Raw genomic sequence first — 20,489 nt, 5'->3', positions numbered from 1 at the left:
TAAGACAGAGCTACCACAACCAAGTTTGGGGTCAAGTTTCATGCGGGTGACAACTTTTTGGCATTAGTTCCTTGCATATGGTAGTCCCAGGAATTTGAATGGCAGATAGCCAAGTGGGATTTATTTCAATCTGTGTCATCAGAAAAATCTCAAGCTCAGAAAATAAGGGCCTCAGATTACTCAGCTTTGAGGATGTTCCAACTCTAATACCAGCAGGAAGTGGGACTCTTGTGCAGGACTTTAAACTTCTTCAAAGTCTGGCCATAGAGGACAAGCGGTGATGAATTCAGAGAGCGGCCCAACTCAGAACCAACCAGATGAGTTGTGAAACAGATACCCATATCCCCAGTCCCAAGCTCTGTCCTTCTGGTACATTTTCCAGATTCGGGACCTCACTGGCTGACCTTCCTGAGGACCTGGGTTCTATTGCCTGAACCACACATCTATCTGCATCTCCAGCTCTAGGAGACCTGGTGCCCCTTCTGGTTTCATCGAGCACTGCACACTCTTTGTGCCCAGGCACACAAGAAAGTAAAGCATCCATACACATAAAATTAAAAACAAAGGAAGATTTACATATTAAAAAATATGGGGGTTGGGGATTTAGCTCAACGGTAGAGCGCTTGCCTAGCAAGCACAAGGCCCTGGGTTCGGTCCCCAGCTCCGAAAAAAAGAAAAGAAAAAAAAAATGTGTTGGGGCCAAGCATGGTGGCACACACCTTTAACTCATGCACTCAGAAGGCAGAGACAGGCAGATCTTCAAGCTTTAGGCTAGCCTGGTCTACAGAGCAAGTTCCAGGATAGTCAGGGATACACAGAATCACGTGTGTGTGTGTGCGTGTGTGCATGCATGTGTGTGTGCATGTATGTGTGCCTGTGTGTGTGTGTGTATGCATGTGTGTGTGCATGTGTGCATGTGTGCGTGTGTGTGTGTGTGTGTGTGTGTGTGTGTGTGTGTACTGGGGAAAAGGCTTAGATGAGCAAGTACCTGCCATGGAGCACAAGGATCTGTCTTGACCCCCCCAGAAGTCCTTGACCCCCCAGAAGTCCTTGACCCCCCAGAAGTCCTTGACCCCCCAGAAGTCCTTGACCCCCAGAAGTCCTTGATGCCCCAGAAACCCAGAAGTCACAAGAAAAGCTGAGCATGTGGGGTGCACCCAAACTCCCAGCTGGGGGAGTGAGGACAGGCCGGTTCCTGAGGATGACTGACAAGCCAACTTAATCAGGTAGAGAGCCCCCCTTCCCCCAGGCCAGTGGGAGTCACATAGTGGGCAGCATTTGGGGACTGACAAAACCAGAGGTTGTCCTTACACCCTCACAGACATGCACATACATGCATCTGCTCCCAAACCAACATGCACATGTGAGTACACACGTGTGTTATGGTTTGCATGCATTTGTCACCTTTGAAGATGGTCATGTTGAAAAGGGACCGTCGCTGTGGTATTGGTGGAAGATGGAGCCTTCAAGCAGGATTAAGAAGGACAAACGCCCTTCTCACAGGAAGAGTGGGTCCTCGGGAAACACGCCCAGCCCTTCTTGCTCTCTGTTTTATAGATATTCTCTCATAGTCCCACTTTCTGACACGTTATGGTGCCATAACCAGATGACACTGTTATGTCCTTGGACACCCGGCTTCCAGAACCAGAATTTAGGTAAGCTCTTCTCTATAGGTCACCCAGTCATAAATATTGGCACAACAGAAAGTGGTCTGAAAGCTGAGTGTCCATTTACATGAAAGCAAACCGCAGAAGGAAAGGGAGTAAAAACCTGTCCCCAGGTTCTGCCCCCACCATGTTCACCTCTATCTCCCCAAGATTCGTCTTCATTAGATATGGGTGGGTGTGGTGGCGCACACCTTTATCCCAGCATTCAGGAGGCAGAAGCAGGAGGATCTCTGTGAGTTCCAGGTTAGCTTGGTCTGCAGAGCAGACTCCAAGCAAGCCAGAGTTGCCTAGTAAAATCCTATCTCAAAAACAAAACAAAACCCACACAGGCAAAAAAAAAAAAAAAGTAGTTATGGATGGAGGTGGGCTGGAGAGATGGTTCAGCAGTAAATATGAGCACTGCTCTTGAAAAGGACCTGAGTTCGGTTCCCAGCACCCAAGTTAGATGGAAGGCATCTATATTGGACTGAACTCTGGGGGACTTGGAGGCTCCACAGGCATCTGCACTCATGTGCACATACGTAGTACACAGACATGTAATTTAAAACAATAAAAGATAGGGGCTGGAGAGAGAGAGCTCAGGGAATAAGAGCACTTGCTGCTTTTGTAGAGGACCCAGTTTCAGTTCCCAGCGCCCACTGGTGTTTCATCCATTGGTAGCTCCAGTTCTACAGGATGTAGGATCCTCCTTTGGCCTCCTTGAGAACTAAGCATGCATGCAGTACGCTTATTTAAGTGAAGACACAACTCGCTGTTCTCACAGGCCACGAAGACAGTCCCAGATTTCTAGTCAGTTAGATGAATGCCTGGAGGTGGTAGCCCACACCTTTAATCCCAGTACTTGGGAGGCAAAGGCAAGCAGATCTCTGTGAGTTCAAGGCCAGCCTGGTCTACAGATTGCATTCCAGAGGAGTCAGTGTATACAGAGAAACGCTATCTTGACCATTCTCCCTAAAAAGAGCCAATGAAAGGAAGAAGATGCCCAGAGGGACAGTTAGAACTAAATAACTTGACAGAGTATAGCTGCAAGAGAAGCGGGAGAGGTGAGCTGTCTTCCTTGTGGCCATTGCACCTAACTAACGACCAATGCAAGGTTTTCTTGCTAAGGACGAGCCAGAAGATGGACTCTGGGAACCCACGATCTGGATGTACCTTCTACCCTTAGAATGTTTTGTTCTGACTTCTTGCTTTGGGTGTCACAGCTGAGAAGTGTGTTGATCATGGAATCTTCATTCCATGGCAGGAAATCTTCTGGTAGGCTTGGAAGCTTTCACAAGGCAGCACAAGTCCCTGGCACTGTTCTCGCTAAGCTTCCTTCCTCATTCACCTAGGCAGCAAGCAGGGCTCTGCCTCGCCCAAGCCCCAGCTGCTTCTCAGGTCCTCCGCTGCCACTCTCTGGTGTGCATTCAAATCCACCACCATGACTTGTGCTTTTTCCTGAACTTCAAGATCCAACACAGTCTAGTCACTTTCTAGGTGACTCAACCTGACGGACCCACAGTCACCTCCCCAGCCCTCACTTGTCCTCTGCCAAGCTGGACTCTTTAGTTCCCCTCTCCTCGCTCTACTGTGGCCATCTCTTGGACAACTTTCCCAAACCAGAACCCTGTGGCTTCTAAGTGTGATCGCCTCTCTCTCTGAACTTTCTTCTCTTTGGCTAATTCCCCTTCATTTTCAATAGCTCAGTGGATGGACAACAGTCAAGGTTTAGACTGTTGCTACGTATAGTAATGCTAAATTCTGTACCCAAAGGCCCAGTTGCCTATGAGTGAATTCTCAGTTACCAGCGATTATTAACAGGGAAGTAGACGGAATAGCATAGAGGGTTGAGATCTGCCCAGCTCAAGTGCTTTAAGGCTTATTATAAATACAAAAGATTTGTGACTTTTATTTGGAAACTAAATGACCAAAGATGGGGTAGAAACCCCAAATAATATTTACAACAAAAAACAGTTTGGGCAGAGCAGACTCGGGTTTCTCTCGGGATCCTTCTAGATTAGGTGACTTTCTCTTGCTTTCCAATGTGTTTATCCAGCGCCTGTTTCCCACACTCACTCCGACCTTGTCTGGGCTGGACAGCATTTGAGGACAGGGACTGGGCTCCTGACACAGAGAGCGTGTGTCATGTAGAAATGACGCTCCCATTGCTAAGGGCCAGTTCATTGCTGTGCTATCCTATAGCTGTGTCCCCTTTCTGTAAAGACCCCTTTCAATCCACAGGAGGCTTTTGTTTGTTTAGTTTTTTTTTATTCATTTATTATATATAAGTACACTGTAGCTGTCTTCAGACACACCAGAAGAGGCATCAGATCCCATTACAGATAGTTGTGAGCACCATGTGGATGCTGGGACTTGAACTCAGGACCTCTGGAAGAGCAGCCAGAGCTCTAACCACTGAGCCATCTCTCCAGCCCGTTTGTTTAGTTTTTTTCATGACAAAGTCTTGTTCTTCACTCAGCCTCCAGAACACCGTACTCTGCCTCAGCCTTCCGAGTGCTGGGATTACAGGCCTGCATCAGCATACCCAGCTACTCCATGTGGTGTTTTTTTTTTTTTTTTTCTTTTTTTCGGAGCTGGGGACCGAACCCAGGGCCTTGCGCTTCTACCACTGAGCTAAATCCCCAACCCCCTCCATGTGGTTTTAAAGAGCTGTGAATTGTGGGCTGCCTTCTGCTTCTGCTTCCTCTACAAAACTGGACATGTGGGCAGCTAGGTTAATTACAGCCTCTCCCGTGGCCAGCCACAACACTTCGCACACCATCAGTTGGACTCTCGCAGTCTCCTCCAGTTAGGTGAACGAACACATCTCATTTCTGTTTGAGTTGGTCCCACTGGGTCCCGGCCACGTACAGTTCCAAGGGCCCTGACGGAAAGGGAACTCCAGAAAAGCTTAGTGGAGACATTAAGAAACTAGGTGGCCTATCTCCCATGCCGCCTGCCCTCAGAGTGTGGGGGGGCACTTCTGGCTGCTTAGAAGGGATTCCATCGTCTTAACGCACTCGTGGTTCTCCTAGGAACTCTGTATTCCCACAGACATGACCCCGGCGTCTCAGCAAACCTTCCGTCTGCTCCAGGCCGCTGCCATGCACTGTCCCCCGATCCCCTTGTATCCAGACTGCAGGTCTTTGCGTATGCCTCACTTGCTGCACTTCTCTCTGAGGGCTCATCCCGACCCACTCTGACTGATCCCATCTCCTCTAAATTCCCGCCCACCTCAGAGGAACTCAGCCTTCTCTTCTGGCGTTATTACAGTCACGCTGAATCACAGCCATGTTGACTCATCGCCCTTCCTCTACTGACAGGGTCCCGTGAGGCCATGCTCTGCTCGGTAGCCACCTTTGTTGCGGGGGTGCCGTACACCCACAGTGCTCTGTCAGCAGGCACGTGATGAGAAGGAGCTCTCCGGAAGCGGCTTCATTTCCTCCTCCTGGCCCCTCACACTCCCAGGTTTCAGGTTTCAGAAGAGAAGCTAGCCTCCTGACAGGACACTCTTGAAGAACAGAGTGTGGGCAAGAAGGTAGTGAGCGTGGTCGCTGTGTGTGCTGGCTTCTGGTTCCTCAGTGACGTGTCCCTATTCTGACATGAGCTCTGGGTACCTCTGGGAATCTTAAACATTGCAGTGCACATCTCTGGTTTCCCACTGGAAAAGATCTATCTAAAGACTCTATAAGCTGGTTGGGGATTTAGCTCAGTGGTAGAGCACTTGCCTAGCAAGCGCAAGGCCCTGGGTTCGGTCCCCGCTCCGAAAAAAAGAACCGGAGGGGGGGGAAAAAAAAGGACTCTATAAGCCTCTTGACCCCTCACCTGTGTGAGCATAGGCTGAGCATCAGGGCAGCCAGAGGAGAGGCCCGAGGAGACTATGTTGCACGCATGCAAGCATAGCAGGATCCTGGCCACATGAGCTTCCCACACCAGTGACAGGCAGGCCAGGGGAACGCTCAGTAGCAGAACATCTGGAATCTCCAGTAACTGTGTGGCCTTAAGCAACTCAGTTAATTTCTGTCTCTGATCCACTCTACTGGTATCATCGGTAAAATCAAATTGGTAGTAATAAACAGCCCAGGGAATAGGCAGATGACACAGAAAGCACACACCAACTGCTTCATAATTGCTTGTCTACATAACAGTAGGGCTTTGTATGCGGAAGTTCAATATGTAGATTCTTTAACAAAAGGAGCCCTGCTAAAGGCTTGTCAGTGGCGTGGAAGTGGGGGACAAATGTTTATGAAACTACTTGAGGGCACAAAGAAGATGATGAAGTTCCTTGTACTTCCACAAGGGGGCAGTCTAACCTCCCCAAAGCACCCATTTCATGATGGCACCCACTACACCATGTCATTTTGCTCTACGTGTGCATCTTCACCAAGCTGGATCCCGGTGCTTGACCATGTTTGAAAAGGCTGCTGGTTGAACATCAATGACTCCTAAGAAGACACCTCTAAACTCGGGCTGTGTGCATCCCAGAGTTCCGCCATCCCTTCCACCCCCTGAGGTTCGGTTGGCCAGCTTTGCTGATTGTTCCGGGATCTGCTACCTTGAGGGCTGTCAGTGAATGGGAGGGAGAGAAGGGCATCAAGTGCCTCCACATCCAGACCTGCTGGTTCTGGGTCTTCCCCGCTCTAAGTCAGAGTCCCTGCTGCCTTACCTCATAGGCCCTCAGAATTCCAATCCTTAGCATCACAGACTTGGCTCCTGTTCCCCAAATGCCTGACCCTGACTGCGGTCTGGGATGGGTGGTGTGAGTAGCACTTGTCCTCCCTCTGGCTTTCCTGAGAGAAGCTGTAAGACGGTGGTGGGAGGTTCGATGGGGGGGTGGGTGTGGGGGAGGGGGGGTTCGATAGGGGATGGAGCAGTTAGGCTCAGGCCTGGTGGAAGACATTCCTAACAAGGGACCTTGCTGTTGCCTGCTCCCTGCCCAGTGGGAGAGATAGTTCGAGATAAGGAAAGGAAATCACACAAATTCACCCCTTCCCACAGAACAAGTCCAGGGTCACTTCTCCGGGCTGCAGCCTGTGAGGGAGAAGAGGCAGAACTTCCCCTGCTCTCCTGTTCCCTCCACAGATCTGCAAACATAGAGGAATGAAGGGCAGAGGGAAGAGCCCAGGTCCCGTCACTGCTGTCAATGCCTCCCTGAGACTAGGTGTCCTTGGGGTCCCCATGCTAGGTTAGGAAGGGTAGCATAGGGTGAATCAACAGAATCAAGGCTTGGAAGGAGAGAGCACTGAGGGTCCTGCCAACTGTAGGTGAGAGCTACATTCAGTTACAAAAATGACCGACAGTTTAGCTGGGGCGAGACCAGAGGAGACAGATGGTGAGAGCTAAGGTCCATCAGCTCCCTCAGCAAAAATGGAACCCAGAGGGGTGGAGGTTAAAGAGCCTAGGGCTATGGAGAGTCTCGCTTCATCCGCCTCAGTAGTGATGTTCTGGAAAACCAGGAAGACCCCGCTGACAAAGATAAAGGTCCAGGGGCAGAAATGAACATTTGCTTCTAGACGTCACCTTAGTGCGTGCTCCGGAACACACATGGAGTGTTGCTGTGTGACCAAACGTTTTGGAGGAGATCAACACACCTGTCTGTTCTCCCCCAGAGAGGGAGCCCACAACAGATCAAAGTACAGTGTTAGGGTTTTACTGCTGTGACCAGACACCGTGACCGAGACAAGTCTTATAAAGGACAACATTATTTTTTTTTGTCTTTGAGATAGTAGTGTCTTTTGCAATTTCTTTTTTTTTCTTTATAAATTTATTTTATTTTTTCCATCACTATTAAGTTGGGTATTTCTTATTTACATTTCAAACCCAGTTTCCAGGCCAACATCCCCCTTACCCTTCCCCCTCCCCTTCTTTTTGGGTGTTCCCCTCCCCATCCTCCCCCCATTACCACCCTCCTCCCAAGAATCCCATTCACTGGGGATTCCCCTTCCACTGGTGCCCTTACTAGGCTATAAAGGACAACATTTAATTGGGGGTGGCTTATAGGTTCAGAGACTCAGTCCATTATCTTCAAGGCAGGTACATGGTACCATCTAGGCAGACACGGTCAGGCAGAGCTGAGAGTTCTACATCTTCATCTGAAGGCTGCTAGCAGAATACTGGCTTCTAGGCAGCTAGGATGAGGGTCTTAAAGCCCATGCCCACAGTGACACACCTACTCCAACAGGGCCACACCTTCTAATAGTGCCCCTCCCTGGACTGAATATATATAAACCATCCCATACAGATATCACTAAAGTTCAATTTGGTAAACCATGAATGTTATTGGGGTCACTTACAAGAATGTGGGTGAGGGTTACTCAAAGACAGCTGTACCACCAAGGCCCACCCCAGCATGGATGACAGCTCACAAACTGGGAACCGGAATACACTGGAGTACACTGGAGTGCAGGCAGCTCAAACAATGTCCTTTCCAACTGCTTCAGTTGGTCTGAACTTCTTCCAGGAAGCCTGACTGGTTTCTGCTTCTTTTGGACAGTGGGCTGGTCTGAGAGCCTTTTTTTTTTTTTTTTTTTTTTTTTTTGCAGCTCCATGGTCTGAAAGGGAATCTCACTTTGATTGCTTATTCTGGCCAGGAGGAGCCTAGTGAATCTTGTCAGTTTTAGGAACTTCCTGGACTTATTTTATGTTCTTTACCTTTCTGTTTAAGGAGATTTCTGTAGGATGGAATGTTTCAGTGTGACCAGGCATGACCTAAGAAGGCTGCAGCAGCCAGATGAGGATGCTGTCTCCAACAATAGCTGGGCTAGTGTGCCCCCCCGCCCCCCATGTATTTGGGTTCCAGAGGCCTGGAATCAGTGAGAGGGACTGAAGGACTATAGCCACCTGTGCTCAGCTGTCTCATTTATTTATTCCTTAAGCAGCCCCTGGGTATCATGGCCACAGGGGTCTCTCTGGGCCGCCAGGCTCTGACTGACTCTTATGCTGGCAGGGTCACGTCACTGGGACCTGGGAAAGAATTAGCCACCAGCCAGGACCCAGAAAAGGACAAGGGGCAGAAGTGTCTAGGGTCACACAGGTAGGGGTCCCACTCTTAACACCAGTAGAGAGCACTCCAGGACTTGGGGCTGTGAGCCAGGCCTGCATTTCTCCTACAGCCAGTCGATGCCTTCAGCACACTAGAACAGCTTCACTTAGGGTCTTTCAGTATTTTCTTGGCAGCTTCCAGAGGGAGGACTGGAGATGCTGGACTGAGAAAGACCACTGTGTGGTGGTAAGGAGGCTACTGAGGAGAAAGGGGCTCGTGGAAGTGGTCAGGGATCTCTAGATCTCCAACCAGCTCCTGTCGGTCCATAGTCATGGACTGGACAGCAGTGGCGCTAACTGCACCGGAGTGAGAACTGACCCCCTTCCAAAGGCAGCTTTGGCAGACAGAAAGACAACCTTTCAGGGGGCCTGTCCACCCTAGGCTTGTATTCTGGTGAGGAGGCTAAGTGGGTTGCAACACAGAAAGATAAAGGAATTCTGGGCTGGGACCAGCATTGGCTTAAGCATCAGGGGTGTTAGTTTCTATTTTTTTCGTAAAAAGAGATGACAGCGTGCGTTGGGGATTGGTTCCAATGCTTTGTCTTAACTCCCCAAAAGCCACACTTCCGGACCTGAGGGCCGCTGCCCCCAGTTTGATTGATACTAAAAAAGTGCCATGCAGCCAATGGCTGGAGAGAAAGATGGAGGCAGGATTTTTAGATTGGGTGAAGAGAGAGAGGGAGAGAGAGAGAGAGAGAGAGAGAGAGAGAGAGAGAGAGAGAGAGAGAGAACACACAGAGAGAACAGAGAGAGAGACAGAGACACAGAGAGAGAGAGGGAGGGAGAGAGAGAGAGAGAGAGGGAGAGAGAGGGAGAGAGAGGGGGAGAGAGAGAGAGAGAGAGAGAGAGAGAGAGAGAGAGAGAGAGAGAAGACAGAGAATCACCATGACTCAGAGGGAGAAGGATCGGATGTTAGAGCTGCAGGTAAGAAAGCGACCGACTGTGTAAGAATTCGGGATAATGTCCCAAGGGGACACGCCCCCGTTTGGGTCTAGGTAGCAGAGATGAAATGTTGACTCAGGAAAATTTAGCAAGTTGACTCAGGAAAGTTGGAGGGAGAATATGTGCTAACCATGGAGGGGAGGGTTAGAAATGCCCAACCATTGAACTAGTCAAGACATATCAAAATTAGTTGGCATATGTGTATTTTTCATTTGAGAATCCAGAGAGCCCTTGGCCGGGTGTGGGTGTGCGACCCACTGGGAGCCAAAGTGGTTTAAGTAATTCACCGCTACAAGCGTGTTCCAAGTGGTGGAAGGTTAGAAGAAACCTGCTCCAGGAGCTGAGGGCAGGGCCGAGCTCCTCAATGAACCCCAGCACTGGGGACTCCCTTCGTCAAGACAAGTGGTCTCACACATGTGTGTAAGTCCAGTTCTTGAATCAGCAGTCAGTTATCTCACCTTCGGTCCCTGGAGTTAGTGTGTAATTGGAGCTCAAGGGATCAAGCCTAGTCTCAGAAGCTATGACCTATATGCTCCTCAGTCCTTTCTTTTTCTTTTTTTTTTTTTAAAGATTTATTTATTTATCATATACAAGTACACTGTAGCTGTCTTCAGATACACCAGAAGAGGGCATCGGATCCCATTACAGATGGTTGTGAGCCACCATGTGGTTGCTGGGAATTGAACTCATGACCTCTGGAAGAGCAGTCGGTGCTCTTAACCGCTGAGCCATCTCTCCAGCCCCCAGTCCTTTCTTCCTGACCAGTATGATCTGACCTGTATGATCTTGTTACAGAAGAGAAATTAGTGCCAATAAATAAATATTAATAAGTTAGCAGATTGTGTGCTTAGAATATTTTTTGCTCAAATGTTTGTTTCATTTATGTGTGTGTGTGTCGGGCGCGGGGGGCTATGTGCAACTGAGTGCAGGAGCCATCAGAGGCCAGAGGGAATCAGTCTCCTGGGGCTGGAGTTACAGACGGTTTTGAGCCACCTGAAATGGGTGCTGGGGACAGAATTCAGGGCCTCTGGAAAAGCAGCAAGTGCTCTTAACCACTGAGCTATTTCATTTGTTTGTTTGCTTGCTTGTTCATTTGTTTTGAGAGAGGGTGCCATGTAGCCCAGGCTGGCCTCAAACTTACTAAGTAGCTGGGGATGGCCTTGAGCTTCTGATTCCACACAAATGAAAACAATAGATAAATTTCCATTCAGGATTGGTGCTCACCTATAAACCCAAAGCTTGAGACTGAGGCAGGAGGATTGCCACAAATCCAAGGCCAGCTGGGACTATGTCGAGAGTTTCAGCCACCTTGTTTAACATTAAAACAAACAGATCATATATATAGATATAAAGGTATATATATATATGTATATATATATCCACTATTCTAATTCTAGCATCTAGACGTGGAGCAGGAGGATTCAGGCGTGGAGGCAGGAGGATTCAGGCGTGTTAAGATCCAGCCTCAAAAATTAAAGAAATAAGGGCTGGGCATGGTGGTGCAGCTTTAATCCCCGTGCAAGGCTCTAGATTCAAGCCCCTGTCCTACCACAGCACACCAAACCTAATCCAGCATATCTTTTCAAAGCTCCTCATAGCACACACTCCACTCGCCCTTGGGAAAGTTGAGCGCGGTGGACAGACCATGTGATCTGACTGTCCAGGAACAGCAGTGCCCAGCAGAGAGAGACTTCTGCTATTTCTGCTGTTTCCAGAAGGCCAGAGAGCTAGAGCATCAAACCCCCCCCCCCCTTTAACACTAACACTGTCCACTTCCCATGTGCTCTGCAGGGTTCTGGGTCCAAGAACCTTTTAGGGAAAGAAGAAAGATGAAGGACACTAGGAAAAGACCACCAAGAAAAGTGATGGTCAGGTCATAATCAATGACTTTACTCCGACCATCCCTGGGAAGTCCCAAGTCACTAGCAAAGACTAGCAGGAACACTGTAAACACACAGGAAATGCCGAGCTGACCCGGGACCCCAGCGGCGCGTCTGCTGTCCATGGTACTGGCTCACCAAGCGTTAGGGCTCTAGTTATGACCAAAGCCCAAAAGCCCAAGAACCCAGAGGAGGCCTCTCATCTTGACTTCTCTTAGCCCTCCAGATGTATCTTCCACTAAGATAGCATCCTGAGAGTCATACACTGGGCTGAGCTGGATGGTAGGTGAGTCCATTACACAGTAGACCAAAGAAGAAAGCACCAGAGACTTCAAAGGACAGAAATCCGATTCATCTCACTCTCGACCACAATCCAATTATGTTAAAATTTTAATAATGAAGACAAACACCAGTCACCATATATTTGAAAATGAGAACACCTCTGAATAATTCATAGGTCAGAGAAGAAAGCTGAGTGGAAATTTTGAAATACTTATGATTGAACCAAATGATAAAATGGAAAAGAATCCTTCTTCCTTATAAGAGACCAACAGAGCAAAGCCATGATTGACTCCAGAGAGGTAGAAGAATTGTTGGCTTTGGTTTTTTTCAAATCCTACTTTTTAAAAAAATTATTTATTTATTTATTTTATGTATATGCGTACACTGTCACTGTCTTCAGACAAACCAGAAGAGGGAAGGCATCAGATCCCATTACACATGGTTGTGAGCCACTATATGGTTGCTGGGAATTGAACTCAGGACCTCTGGAAGAGCAGTTGGTGCTCTTAACCACTGAGCCATCTCTCCAGCCCCTAAATCCTACTTTTAATAAGAGTTTTTAAATACTTCAATCTCCCTTCTAGCCCACTACCCAACAGAGGTAGTGGGAAAGAAAGGTTATTAAGATACTTAGGATACGGGGGAATTGGGCCGGTTTAGAAATAGTCTTTGGACCAAATTCAATCTGCATTGTCAGGATATATACCAGCAGTCTAGTGTCGGGACAGCAAACAGGAATCAGCACAGTGGCAGGACCCAGCAGAAACAGCCAGGCCTCTGCCAAGTCGGCACAAGTCAGCAGGAGTGACCAGGTCCAGCAGGGACACCAGGAGAAGTCCTCTGCTGTGTATCCCTCGATAAAGTGAAGATCCAGGCCCACAAAGTGTCTTAAAGCTATCTATGCAAACCCCACCCCCATGTCACTGTCCCTAGAGTCCTATTTATACTCCCTCCAAATGTCACGTGTCTTTCCATGGTGTACTGGCTGGTTTTGTGTGTCAACTTGACACAAGCTGGAGTTATCACAGAGAAAGGAGCCTCCCTTGAGGAAATGCCTCCATGAGATCCAGCTGTAAGGCATTTTCTCAATTAGTGATCAAGGGGGGAGGGCCCAGCCCATTGTGGGTGGTGCCGTCCCTGGGCTGGTGGTCTTGGGTTCTATAAGAGAGCAAGCTGAGCACGCCAGGGGAAGCAAGCCGTTAAGAAACATCCCTTCATGGCCTCTGCATCAGCTCCTGCTTCCTGACCTGCTTCAGTTCCAGTCCTGACTTCCTTTGGTTATGAACAGCAATGTGGAGGTGTAAGCTGAATAAACTCTTTCCTCCCCAACTCACTTCTTGGTCATGATGTTTGTGCAGGAATAGAAACCCTGACTAAGTCACATGGGTCTCTTCTCACCACGTGTTTTTCCTTTACTGCATCAGTCTGTCTTAGAAAAACTCCAATAGGTCTGTATCAACTGACATCAGCCTGCCAATCAGTGAGAAGCCGCCAGAACAGCACCAGAAGTTCTTTGGTGCATTTGTCTCTATGAAGTCCCGACAAGCAAACGATGACCATTAAGGACTGGCAAGGCATACCAAGAACATCCAGAATCGTCCACCGTCTGTTGGGTCCTTCTTCATCACGTGTCGCTTCACGAGTTCACTTTAGCAAGAATCCTTTCACCTGTGTCTGCTCAGGACAGCCTTGTTTTGACATAACTGACTTTTCAAAGAAACCAGGCATTTCCACTTCAAAGGGTATTTTTCAACTCAGTGTTCATTTGTATTTTAAGAAACACCTTAGCGTGGGGTTGGGGATTTAGCTCAGTGGTAGAGCGCTTGCCTAGGAAGCGCAAGGCCCTGGGTTCAGTCCCCAGCTCAAAAAAAAAAAGAACCAAAAAAAAAAAAAAAAGAAAAAAGAAACACCTTAGCAGGGCGGTGGTGGCCTTTAATCCCAGCACTCAGGAGGCAGAGGCAGGTGGATCCCTGAGTTTGAGGACAGCCTGGTCTACAGAGTGAGTTCCAGGACAGTCAGGACTGCACAGAGAAACCCTGTCTTAGAAAAAAAAAAGACAGAAAGGAAAGAAAAAGAAAGAAACACCATCTTGGCTCAGCAGCTCGCCTAACACGCATAAGGCCAAGGTTGAGCTCTGGCACTATTAAATGAGGGGGAAAGACAGCTGTGAAGGAAATGCCTTAGCGGGTTATTTTATTTATGGGCATGTGTGTGTGCATTTATGCACGTGCACGTGTGTGCCCGTGGAAGCTAGAAGAGGGTGTTGGATCCCCTGAAGTGGGGGTGCAAGCGGTCGGGAACTGCCTGATGCGGCTGCTGGGGACGGAACTCTAACTGCTCTCGGCTTCTAAGCAGCCTCCCACCCCAAGGATGTTCTTACCCTGGGAGAATATGTCTAGAGGAATGGCATCTGCAATAGGCGTCATTTTACACGGGGGAAATGCTGACATCGTCACAGCCCAAGGAATTGGTGGGTTGGCGGAAGCTGCGAGCCAGTGTATTCAGTTCGTTTGGCAGCTTCTGTTGTTGCTACCAGTATTTTATTTGCTCAAGACAGGGTCTCATGTAGCCCAGGATGCTCTCAGGATGTAGCTGAAGATGACCTTGAAACCCTTTTCTTCTGGTGCCCTAATGCTGATATTATAAGCCTAGACCATTCCTGGTTTATTCAGTGCTGGGAATCGAACCCAGGGCTTTTCGTGTACTAGGTAAACTCAATACTCACTAAGCTCCAGCCCCTAACTCGATGTCTTTGCAAAAAGCAGAAGCCTGTCAATCTATAGAATGCAATTCCCTATTTGCCTATTTCAGAACAAACAGTACATCAAGATGCCCCCGGGAAATGAAGGCGTTAGCAAGCATCTCTTGCTTGTTTTGGCTAAAATGCTTTTATGTTCTTGACTCACGCTACTGCCAGCCAGTGACAGATCTAAGAGGTAGTTTCTATTTCAAATACTGTAAAAACTGGCCTGTAACCTCAGCATGGGAGGCAGAGGAAGAGAATGAGCTCAAGGTTAGTGGGAGCTACGCAGCAAGACCCTGTCTCAAAAAAAATCATAAAAAGTGTATTGTGTTTTACAGTCGAGATCATAAGTTGGAAGCTCTAGTCAGTGCCAAGCAGTACAAAGAAAAAGAAAGGGCTGGGGGTGTAACTCAGTGGCAGTCTGCTTTCCCAACACACACTAGGCCCTGGGTTTGGGTTCCGGCACTAAGAGAGAACAATGAGAATTCTGGAAAAGGCAGAGATGGGGAAAGGGAGCAAAGGGGAACATGGCTCTCATCCTAGCCTTGGGAGGTGATCAAGACAAGAGGAGCAGGAGTTCAAGCCCACCTTCACACAGCAAGTGGTGGAGCCAGCCTTGTTTCAAAAGAAGGAGGAGGCTGGGCACGGTGGTCCCCACCCTAAGTCCCAACACTTGGGAGGCAGAGAGAGACAGGTGGGCTCTGGTGAGTTCACAGTCAGCCAAGGCTACATAGTGAGATCCTGTCTCCAACAAAAAGGAAAAAAAAAAAAACGAAAGAATGGAAGAAGAAAGGAAGGAGGGAAGGAAGAAAGGAAGGGCCACATGTGTGATTTTACATCGTGGTGGATGAGAAGTCTGTTATCACCAGCTCTGGAGTGGGAACTGAGAAAGGCCATCTGGCCGCTGACGCCATAGTTCAGCTAAGTGAGTAGCGGAGAGAGATCGATATCCAGTCACCTGCAGAGCCTGGCTTGGGGGTCCACAGTGTCCAGCTACATTGACGTTTGAAGATGGTAGGATGGTGGTTCAGGGGTCAACTTATGCTGGGCCTCACCTACCTTTTTTGTCAGCTGAGATCTTCCTGCCTTTCCGAAGCTTTCTGTCTTCTTGTACACGAAGTACTTAGGTGTTCAAGAATCACTTTTAGAAAAAAAAAAGTTCTCTCTCTTCGTTCTCGTCCCCCAGGTAAATGGGAGCAGGAGGAAAAGCCTGGATTCTCCTTGTGACCTTTAATTTGGGTCACCTGATGACCTCTGCCATAGGCTCCTTTATCTCTTAGGGATGTCACCTAGAAACTGATAACACTTAACCTCGTTCTTCCTGAAGGCTGAAGGCACAAAGATAAGAACAGCTGAGGCATCTTATGATGTCTTGCTCCAGACCCAGGAAGGTGCCTGAAGGTCTCCAGCGACCATCGGCCAGCAGTACAGCTCAGAACCTGAAAAGCCCTGACTGACCAGGAAGGCTTAGCTGAACTCACCTCCTGCTCACTCCCCAACCCTCAGCCTTTCTTTTTAGAACTATTTATTCTTGTGTATATAAGTGATCTGTCTTCAGACACACCCAGAAGAGGGTACCAGATCTCATGACAGATGGCTGTGAGCCACCATGTGCTTGCTGGGAATTGAACTCAGGACCTCGGGAAGAGCAGCCTCCTCTCTTCAGCCTCCCGATTTTTTTTTTTTTTTTTTTTGCTTTAATTCAAAGCTTCACGTCAGTGCATGAAGAGAAACTTGGGGATAGTTGGGCTACTTTGTTCCCTTTCTCGGCTTGTGCTGATTGCCCCGCCCCATCGGTCATCCCTTTGATTGATGTATTGGGAGGAGTGGCCAAGCACAGTCTGTTCCGGTTGCTGAGGCAACAGCTTGTGACCTAAAGGTCTGGTTAACCTGGAGCACCCTTTGTACATCCTGCTTTATCTGCCTTACCAAAAGGAAGTCCAAAATTAAGGTTATATTTAGGGTCTCGATTCCAGGATATGTGGGTTATGGGGCTCAGACCAGTTGTTCATAGGGAAATGTCCTCTTCTGGCAGCTCCAGAGGTGGGGGTGTGGGGGCTTGCCTGACTGTCCTAGAGTCCTGTTACCTGGTAGTGAGAGACTCAGCTATTCTCCAGATGCTTCTGAGTGGTTGGGGTCCATATGAAGAAGAGGTTTCCTAACTTGTGAGTGCTCTGAGTTATGATGGCGCAGAAGTGGTCTGAATGGGCATTCATAGGTCGTGCACTGTATGTAATTTCATCTACTCTCATTTAACAGTGCCCAGGGTCACAGGCTTGAGATAACTTAAAAGTCTCTGAGTGTGGCAAAATTGTTTATTTCTAGAGTGCCTGGCGCCCTCTTGAGGATTCTTGGAGAATTGCACTTCTGGGGTGTGTGTGTGTGTGTGTGTTCTCTCCTTCCAGCTGTGTTCCGACCCTTGCAGTCCATTCTCCCACCCATACCCTTCCCGTAGCTCAGCCCATCCACTTCCTTCCCGGATACTTCATTTTGAGGTACCTTTCATTTTAAGGATCTAGTATGTGCTTGGTGCCTCCTGTTTGGAATTGCCTGTGTGAAACAACTCTTCTACTTAGGATATGAGGGCTGTGACCTCACCACCTGGCCTCTCTTCCTCCTGCTACCCCCTGCTTTGCCCCATACACTCCCCTCTTGGTCAGGCCCTATTTTTCTTTCCCCATTCATCATGGAAGGGGCCTGGAGTAACACACAGCTGTGCTTCGAGTCCACTCCAGATTTTAGAACATTAAGTCCATGCCCTCCCCTTTGCCCCAGCTGTCCGTGCTTTCCAGCCAAAAAGCCAGATGTTCAGGCTTGCCCCAAGGCCCAGCAGTTCATTGTCAGGACTGACAGGCCTGAGAATGGAGACCACCATTCCTTTCTATTGAGCAGTAAAGATGATCACTGTCCGTCCATTTGAATGGCTGCCCTAGGCCCTGAACAGGCTCCACAGATCCAGTCCAGAGCCAGACCACCAACTCTCCTCAGCCACAGCCCACCAGACCCTGTCAGGGATGGGGCAGTGGAATTTCATACACCTATTACCCTGGAATTTGAGGTGCTGAGACAGTGAGATTGCCTTGAGTACAAGGTCAACCTGGGCTAACAAAACCCTGTCTGAAAGAAGTGGGGAAGCCCCAGTATAGCTAAACCATGTGGTGTCTGTGCATGTCCCTATTTGGCAAGCCAGAGGATTTCAAGCTGAAGTTCAGCTGAGGTACACAGCAGCACTGTCTCCAAAGGCGATTGAGAAAGAGAAAAGGGCCTTTCTGAAGGGGACAGACTTACGGAACCAGTAAGGATGACCACAATCTCATCTTTGCGCCTGTCCAGCTGGCTCCTGCATTCAGCTGAGAGAGGACACACAGTTGAGATGGCACAAGCTACAGAAGGCCCGGTCCCTGCCTCTCAGGGACTTAAATGTTGGAATTGGGTCTGTTTCAAACTCCAGTGAGGAGGGTGAACACAGGCTGGTCTCATTGGTGTTCTGCAGCTCTGAGGGAAAGGTGGGGGATGGAGGCAGTGTGTGCTCAGTGTTATAAAAAGGGCCTGATATATGTAGGCTTCAGCTGGCTTGGGGGATGGGTTGCAGTTATTTCTGGCATATGGTGTTAGGTCAAGTGTGTTCATGTTAACAGTCTCCATAAATAAACTGGAGATGTGAAGCAGGAAGATCACAAGTTCAAGGCCAGGCCACATAGCAAGACTGTCTGGGCTGGAGAGATGGCTCAGTGGTTAAGAGCACTGACTGCTCTTCCAGAGGTCCTGAATTCAATTCCCAGCAACCACATGGTGGCTCACAGCCATCTGTAAAGAGATCCAACGCCCTCTTCTGATGTATCTGAAGACCGCTGCAGTGTACTTATATACGTCAAATAAATAATTCTAAAACCAACCAACCAAACAAACAAGAAGGACTGTTTAATTTTACAACGAGATGGAACCAAGCTAATAACTGCTGGTGCTGCCCGCTATAATGCTGCCCGACATAATGGCTCAGGCTTGTGGCTGAGGTAAGAGGGGTACTGTGAGTTCGAGACTAGCCTGGGCTATATAGTGAGTTACAGGTCAGCCTTGGTAACAGTAGAACTATCTTAAAATAGAACAAAACAAAATCCTCTGTCACCAACAAAAGCCCCTGCAAAGGCAGAGTCCGCTCTTCCTTGAGATGGGGAGAGAGGAGAAAAAGCCCGTGACTGGAAGTTGTTAGTCTTTTGCTTCAGCCCAGCTCATGTTTCTGGGCACTGGGAGGTGGAGGTGATGGGGGCATTTTAAGCAAGAAAGGTGCTAATTTAAATATCACCCAGGAGCTGGGATTGGTGGCTTAGGCAATGTCCATGTTCAGGAGGCTGAGACAAAAGGATTGCTGAACATTGAACAGTCAGGGCCAGCCTGGACTACACAGGGCTTCAGGGAGTCTGGGTACAGCATAGACACTGTTTCAAAAAAGACAACTGGAGGGCTGGAGAGATGGCTCAGCCATTAGGAGCACTGGCTGCTCTTCCAGAGGTTCTGAGTCCAATTTCCAGCAACCACATGGTGGCTCACAACCATCTGTAATGGGATCTGATGCCCTCTTCTGGTGTGTCTGAAGACAGCAACAGTGTACTTACATACATATATAATAAATAAATCTTAAATAAAAAAGACAACTGGAGACACACACACACACACAGAAAGAGAGAGAGAGAGAGAGAGAGAGAGAGAGAGAGAGAGAGAGAGCGCTCAGTAAGTAAAGTGCTTGCCTTCAAAGTACCAAGGACTCGTGTTTGCATTCCCAGAACAATTTCATGCTGTCATCCCACTGGGGATGAGATGGGAGATGCCTTAGTTAGGGCTTCATTGCTGTGAGCAGACACCATAAGGCAACTCTTCCAGAAACAACATTTAATTGGGGCTGTCTTACAGTTTCCGAGGTTCAGTCCATCATCATCATAGCAGAAAGGATGGCAGTGTCCAGGCAGACATGGCACTGGAGGAGTTGAGACTTCTACATCTTGTTCTGAAGGCAAATGGGAGAAGACTGGCTTCCAGGCAGCTAAGACAAGGGTCTTGAAGCCCAAGCCCAGTGACACACTTACTTCAACAAGGCCACACCTTCTAATAGTGCCACACCCTGAGCCAAGCATATGTAAAGCACCACAGAGATAGATACAGGCCAGCGGGCCTACAGATGTTCCAGGCCAATGAGACCTTATCTCAAACAAACAAGATAGAAGGTTCTAGAGGAAAGACCTGATGCCACATGAACACATTCACATGGGCATGCCCACGCCTATACACACACCCATATACATGAACAGTCACAAACCACGCAAAGGAAATCCTACAGCGAGGCCAGAGGTCTGAAAGCTGGCATGTGCGCAGGGCCAGCTCCTTCTCAGGACTCAGAGATGCTGTCTACTGCTGCTGGTTCACTGCATGCTGGACATTCCTGGCTGTGGAGCTCTCCCTCCCGTCAGCTTGCCCACCACCTATCGTGCCTTGGCCCATTTCCCACAGTGCTCTTCCCTGTGGCCAACTTTCTTGTTCACACAAGAAACCAGTTTATCTGCCCATTCCCTGCTTCCCTGCTTCCAAATAAGGCCACAGTTCCAGGAAGTAAAAACATCGTGTGTGTGTGTGTGTGTGTGTGTGTGTGTGTGTGTGTGTGTGTGTTCCATGGTTTACATGGGTTCCAGGGATCAGACTCAGACCAGTATACTTGCATGAAAAACTCTATTTACCCCCCTGAGACATCCTTTGTCTTGTTTTGTTTTTGAGACAGGGTTTCTCTGTGTAACGGCCCTGGCTGTCTTGGAACTCACTCTATAGACCAGGCTGGCCTCGAACTCACAGACCTGCCTATCTCTGCTTCTCAAATGCTAGGATCAAAGGTGTGGGCCACCACATGTAGCTACCCTGAGCCGTCTTGCTGGCCCAAACGAGTTACCTTTTGTCAAGCGCTTCCCCCAG

This window comes from Rattus norvegicus, chromosome 10 (assembly GCF_036323735.1).
Source record: "Rattus norvegicus strain BN/NHsdMcwi chromosome 10, GRCr8, whole genome shotgun sequence".
Classification (NCBI taxonomy): domain Eukaryota; kingdom Metazoa; phylum Chordata; class Mammalia; order Rodentia; family Muridae; genus Rattus; species Rattus norvegicus.
This window is presented reverse-complemented; position numbering follows the sequence as displayed.